The sequence below is a fragment of the Anarrhichthys ocellatus genome, unplaced genomic scaffold (genome assembly GCF_004355925.1).
Source record: "Anarrhichthys ocellatus isolate YVR2014 unplaced genomic scaffold, GSC_Weel_1.0 scaffold9, whole genome shotgun sequence".
Taxonomy (NCBI): Eukaryota; Metazoa; Chordata; class Actinopteri; order Perciformes; family Anarhichadidae; genus Anarrhichthys; species Anarrhichthys ocellatus.
This window is the reverse complement of record NW_022280039.1, coordinates 5,478,006-5,485,189: the sequence shown is the minus strand read 5'-3', so window position 1 is coordinate 5,485,189 and position 7,184 is coordinate 5,478,006. Positions and strand designations below refer to the sequence as shown.

Here is a 7,184-nt window from a genome sequence, read left to right as displayed (position 1 = left end):
GAGAGAGAGAGAGAGAGAGAGAGAGAGAGAGAGAGAGAGAGAGAGATCCTCATTTAACACTTTACAAGCCAAACAGCTACGCTGATATTGTAATACGAGTGCACAGAACTCATGTCAGTAGAGTCACAACATAATGAATAATTGGCATACTTTGTTCTCTCTCGGCTGCTTTGTCAGACTCACAAACTTCAGGCCCTATGACTGAACACCTGAATACTTCATGTTGGATGTTGTGTCCACACCGCAAATTATCCAACCTGTCAAGTCCCCAAACATGGAGTCAAATGTTTGGTCATATTCTCAGTCTGTCTCTCTTATTCTTGGGTCTGATGTTTCCATATTTGAATCATTAATATTTAGTTATTGCAGGGGTTCTTGTTCCAAATAAATCTTTACTCAGCACAGAGCTAATTCTAAAGCTAGCTTGTTGATGTCGGTTATCAGAAATATAAATACTTTATTTCTTTAACGTAATGCCCGCCCCTCATATTACAAATGTCCACAAAGTAAGGATACTTTTGCAGTAGCCAACCATGTGTTGAACCCGTGATGTGGGTACAACACAAGTGATTCTGGCTGTGGTCATTTCTATTTCTGCCAATTCCTCTTTGCAATGTAAAACTCAGCTGACCAAAAAAAAAAAATGCATTTCACACGAAGGGAGTGATAATTGTTAATGTTGTTGACTAAAGCTTCAGGAATGTGTCACTGATTCACAATAAGAACCCTTATGGTAGCCAGAGGAAGACTTTATTTGTGTAGCAACAACAGGAAACATTATGGTTGCAAGGTTTCCCCCACAGTGTTTTATCTTATTGCAGAAGCGGGCCGCAGCACCTAAAACAAAGACGACCTCCGCTAACCTAATAAAATTGAATACACTTCTGTGAAATGACACATTAAAGGATCTCTATTGATTATTCAGAGCATTATCATGACAGCTTCGTAAAGAAATAGCGGAGTAATGTCTACCTAAGCAGAGAATGAAGTTGCTCTCCCCCTGTGTGTAATCTGAGTTTCTCTGTAGTTTGTTTACATAACCGGGCTGCCATCGCATGCTCGTGAGAGAGAGCCTCCGCAATCATGAACGGAGGCGTTTGTAATCTATGCGCTGCATTATTCTCTGAAACGCCATAGGACGTACAAACTAAATTATGTGAGAAATATGAAGAATCAAAAAGACAACGAATGTAACTCATAGATATGACCATATAGACTGTAAGTGTAACCGGCAAAAAGCCATACATTTGGGACAGTCATGTGTTTGGGAGCACGCCAAGTTACAAAAATTCAGAGGTGCACGACCTAGCATCACGGCCACTTCCGGAGCCTACACACCTCCGTGATTATGTCTCGTTCTGGCGGAGCCGCCTCACGCCGGCTTTACTATGGCGAGAATAAAAGTGCATTTTAGCACGCCCCACTGGCTAGCTCATGTCCCCGCTCTGCACCGTGCTCATATAGCTACTACAGCTGATAACACCATCCCCATCAACAATGTCAAAGTTGCAGAAGCATAGCGCCCTCCCTCCGGTTTTCCCCAAGGTAAACACTGCTTGTTTGCACTGCAAGCTGCGAGCAGCCGACTCGGGAGAAACGGGACATAAATAGGGATGGACCTGGGGTTAGGGTATCCAGGTGGTATACAGCGAGTTGTATTTTCAGCTTTATTTGCAATAATCTGTATTGTATCGTAATACAAACCGATATATCGTATCATGACACGTGTATCGCGATACGAAACAGCAATTTCAGAGAAGGATATCTCAAAACCAGAGCACATAAACCTAAAACTATTAGCATGCCTAGATATGACCTGTGGTGACAAAATATGCTTCTTGTGTTTTGGGTTAACAGACCCTTCAAAACTAATTGGACACTAGTAGAAAGCGCCCTTGTTTGATTGCCGACAAAGATCAACAGGTGATTGGTCAAGATAAGAAGGAAAAGTAGCTTAACCCCACAGCAGGTGTCACCCAATCAGACATATTGATAATTGATAATATCTTAACCTTGTAAAAATTCCATCACAAAAATGTGTAACACCCAACAAACAGGATACAGATCAAACGACACAGCGCCTACGCATGATTCATACATAGTTTGAGTATCTGTAGCCCAGTGTGCTTAACTATTATAACCATACTATTGTTTCTCAATAGCATACTAAATGCAGCAACACAACAATCAAATCTGTGGCTGAAGGTACAATGCTGGATTTAGTTACAAGTGCATATTCATTTATAGGCACCGAAGACCACATTTGGTTATGTCGCAATTTAAATCGAGGCACAATCATTTCCAGAAGCAGTGATAATGAAGAAGAAAATGTTCTCAAGCTGTTAAGTGACAGATACAACATAGAATGTATGTGAATGATAATCATGAAGGTGGTTGAAAACATCCGCTTCTTTCCACATCACATGGTTGCTTTGTTTATGTTAATGCTCACCTCACATGGGTTAGTACGTTTTGGTTTTTCTATATAAATGTGTATAAACTATGTGACTGTAAAGCTGTAGCTGTTCACTAAAAGTTTGACAACAGCAATCACAAGAACGCATGCTCACCGGTATACAACTATCATTAGCTAAAATTAGTAACTCTAAAACAGCCCACCTAAAAAAAGGAAGGTTAAAATTTGAGAAATAGACTTGGTTGAACACCACCGTTACTGTCACAAAAGCAATGCATCTGTCCGAGACACCACGTAACGTTACGTTAACTCACATTACGTTTCTTTTAACTAGTGTCAGTGACCTGACACCAGAGCTTATCGCCCATCTGACAACAAAGCGATGCGTTACGAGCTAACGTTAGAGCGCACTAAGTCAACTTCTTTGTAAAGCTAATGTATACAAACGCAAACAGGGCGCATCTGTGCGTAGCCAAGTTAGCGGGCTAACTCGGTTAGCAGGATAAAACAATATATAATACGATTATTGACACTCATTAGGGAATTGACATTTGTTAATATGGAGTATTGGTAGCGTGGTATGAGAATAGTGTGTGTACAACACGATGAATTCGGTTCAATAAAATTAACGTTAGCTACGGTTCTGACAGCAAGCTCGGGTAGCTAGCGCCGTTAGCTTTTAGCTAGCTTAGCCTAGCCATGTAGCACGTGTTCATGATTCATAAAATAATTAACTTACTGACGATAGCCAGTTGACTATGAATGATGAGGTTGTGTGGGGAACCGAGTAGTTAACCGGTTCTTTGAATAACTACGTTTCCCAAATGTTCCACGAACCATGTATTGTTAGTCACCGTCATATAATGTATAGCCTCGAAAAGGTCAATGATGCTATGTGTGTTTCTACTCCAAAGAATAGCCGGACCCCGTCGGCCAACAACAGAACAGACAACACCCCCCCAAACGAACGGACAACCAGCAATGGAAGCTAACGAACCTTAGCGGCGGAGATACCATCCGGCGGTGTTATTATTATTATTGTTATCGTACAGTAGCCAATGTTCCGATCCTCGTCAGTCGATCCCGATTCTATTACAGAGCCCCTCGCTTCGATTGAGTGTCTCGCCCTTGAATTAATCCACACGAAAGAGTACTTTTCGTTTTCATTTGTTCCGCTGGCGGTTTTCAGCTATGCCGTGCCTGTTCCTGCACAACACACACAGTGGTCTATAGCACTAGTCTCTAAGCCGCTGCTGCTGCTGAGACCACAGCGGAGATGAACCGCCTCTCTCTCTCTCCCTCTCTTTCTCTCTCTCTCTCAATAGGTCCGCATGCTCTCTCGCCCCTCCTCTTTACTCAAGGGCTATGCTTTTCCCATGGCCGCAACACATTCAGGGACATAGCGCCGTGGTGTTGAAGTCAGTGATCGTCGAAAGGCACCAAAACAAAAAAATATATGAACGACAAGTAGTATTTTCCACCGTTCCTCTTTCTCTCAGCCTCTGCACTAGCCTACCTTCTTCACATAAGTTAGCATGTCTGATATGTATTTCTGCACTCGACCTGTACATATCATCCAATCTAGACATGTCACGTTTCTTTATGCATTTATGTAAGTGTATGTATTGTGCCATATATATGATTTGATAGAGTAAAAAGCTTACACTACCTAACTGCTCACCTACACACATTGTATTTCTTTACAAATATATAGCTATATGTTGCTTACATCACTATTAAGGTGTAGGTTTATTTATAGCAATCCACAAATGTATGTATGATATGTAACTAATAGAAGTTACATCTCTCTCTCTCTCTCTCTCTCTCTCTCTCTCTCTCTCTCTCTCTCTCTCTCTCTCTCTATCTCTATCTTTCTTGGTCTTCCATCGCTTGGATATATCCCTACACCCCTCTCTCTAACACCACATCTTTGAGGACAAACCCCTCTGTATTCTCTCTCCCTTACAGCTCCAGTCTGAACTCAGAGGTTTCAAGAGGGGTCAGCTCAAGCGTTGACACTCCAGGAAGTCTACATCTGTGCTGCTTGATGCCCGTGGAGAAGTACAAGCTGTGAATACAGCGACTCAACGTTGAAGGATAGTATTTGGGAGTTCACAACATCCCATTCTGTGTACATAGTTAATGACTCTGCTGAAGCCAGTGCCCTCTAAATGGTCTGAATCATCTTTTGTCTGCTTCACAGCTACGCTGGCTTCTAAAACCACCACCCACACTGCAGCTATTTCAGTCACACAAAAGATTTACTTTGAAAGTATTTAAGTCAATCATATACGAAAGAAACCTGCTGCTACGTAATCTTGCTTTTTGGCACGCTAAGGTCATTAGTTTCACTCCATTTTACGTTTGATTTTGTATTATGTCATTCCATTTTCGACAAGGGCAATCTGGCACATTTCAGGCGGGTCTCTATCTTGACCTAAATTTCAGCGGCAGTCTTCTGTATGATGTCGGATTGTTTTTCTTCCCTGTGTTTTTCTTTCTTGCTCTGTGGTTTGGGAGACCCCCTCTAACCATCAGTATAAGCACCATCTCTTCATCCAGCCATCACAGAGCAGGAAAGAGAGCTGTTTATTTCAGCTGGGCTTTCTGGACCCAGGCGCATGTCGGAATAATCTATCCCCCCCATCTCTGCAATGCCCAATTTGTCAGCTCACTGATAAAGCACAAATGTTTTCTCACTTGCCAGTTTTGATGTCAACAGCTGTGTTTCATCTGCAGCCAGAACCCCTGTAGAGTTAAATGGAGCATCAAACAAAGCCCAAATGGCCAGGTGAACATTTGTTGAGATGCTAAAATACATAATACCTGAACAAGGGACACTTTTCATGATTGCAAAAATGAATCTGGTGCCCACTATGGAGGAAAACGCCGTGGGTATCTCCTCTACATGTTATTAAAAATAACCGGAGAGGATTATTTCAATAGATCCAGAGCCCACATGAAAGGCAGCACTGAGAGCGACTCCACCAGCTAAGCAGACTTCAGAGATTTCAAAGGCTGTCAGTTGATAGATGTACTGCAGACGGTCATTAAGGCTGTGAAATAAAAGATGAACAACAGAAAATCCTTTAGAAACAGAGAGGAGGCTGGAGGGAAAATCCTCATCAAAACAGCACTCTTAAAGGACGCAGTCTACCGGATTAATGGAGCTTCCCTTTCTGAATGATCAGCTTTGATTACAAATTCAAATACTCCTTTGCTGGCGCCATCCACCCAAACTGTGACTGATTAGAAACACATGATTACACTCATTCTTAGTTTACTATTGTCTTCAGGGGTAATACTTAAGGCCTGTTCAGTTCGACGTAAACTAATTGGATTCAAGCACAATGAAATCATGAACATACAATCATGAACATGAAATATCTCTAACTGAAATCATGTGTTTCATTTTTAATGTGGTTTTTAGATGAAGGTGATGGATACTATTCGGCACAGGTTGCTATTTATAACCCTGGTATAATTACATGTCAAGTTCTTCCTTTGGCTGTGATGTACATTTTTAGCTGAGACATAATTCATCTTGCCACATCGCTGGCCTTCATTATTGTCGCGACTGGGCTCGAGTCAAACAGCCTGGGAAAATGCTCTTTCTCTGTAGATATCAGAGGCAGAGGCAGACACAGCAAGCGAGAGAGGATTTTGTTTTTTTAAAATCTGCTTAACCTTGTCACCATTTTCTTGTATCAGTCTAAGCTTAACATGCAAAGTCAGGACTGGAATTGATTCACCGCCACAAGGTCACACCTAACTACCACCTCCTAGCCACAACAAAGGCAGCACTGAGAGCAGAAAAGGCAGCATCTCACTGAAGAGTCTAACTACTGCCTGCATTGTTGGAATTCCAGCTTAACTTCCTGAGTCTGTGCACACCTGGCCGAACGCCAGCACACGCGTTTCTCTCTCTTTTCCCCCCTTTCCTTCCCTTTATCAAGATCATATGTAGAGTAAATGTTACTGTTGAGACATAATATCAGTCTTTTCCAACCACGGGTTCTGTGTCTTTCTTACATCTTATATAGTTATATATTTTAGCACTATTTATCTCTGACATTGGTAATCAATCTACCAATCAATCTATCTATCTATCTATCTATCTATCTATCTATCTATCTATCTATCTATCTATCTGTCTATCTATCTATATCTATGCACGTCTATGATGGTGTAAGATGAGGCATCTCCTGATGTCATATGTTCTCTGTTTTCATGGGGCAAATTGTGCCTGAATTTCTTCGGTATCTCCGGCTGCCGTGGGCGTGACAGACATCTTCACACTTGTTCTCATGTCCAAGTGAACCCCTGTAATGAAACTGGCAGTAGCAAAGCATCGCTGGAGCTCAGCTCAGTCAACCATCTGCTAGGTTGCATGGATTCATGCGGAGTAAACTAGAGTGGACCTTGTATGGACATGTTCTAGCATGACTGTCATGACATCAATGTTCACCATGAAATGAACAAAAAGAAAACATTCCTGTCTCTTTATAATGGAAAAAGCATGCGAGGAGAGCATGAATCACTGCCTCCAATGTCTAAGCCAGGTTTCAGTACATTAAATAAATTAGATGCAGAGACATCATACAGCATACTACATATTTTGCATATAAATTTGCATTCACACGGAACACATTTTGGCATTGCTAAGGCTCATCAGCACTAGCAGTGATAACACTGATGCATTTTACACAGTGAAGAAAGAGCTAAAAGGAATCAAAGTGGTATTCTGTTGGCTTGGATGAGGTCACGA

The 7,184-nt window shown here is 41.7% G+C and overlaps 1 protein-coding gene across 3 annotated transcripts in view; it reads right to left on the bottom strand.

The window, feature by feature from the left end:
• The window catches only part of ncor2 (nuclear receptor corepressor 2), a 77,760-nt gene extending 74,056 nt beyond the window's left edge, over positions 1-3,704 (bottom strand). For all 3 annotated transcript variants that reach the window (XM_031849296.1, XM_031849298.1, XM_031849297.1), the window contains exon 1: positions 3,414-3,704. The gene's annotated coding sequence lies outside the window, so the exon portion shown is untranslated. The remainder of the gene's footprint in view (positions 1-3,413) is intronic.
• Positions 3,705-7,184: the final 3,480 nt, after the last annotated feature.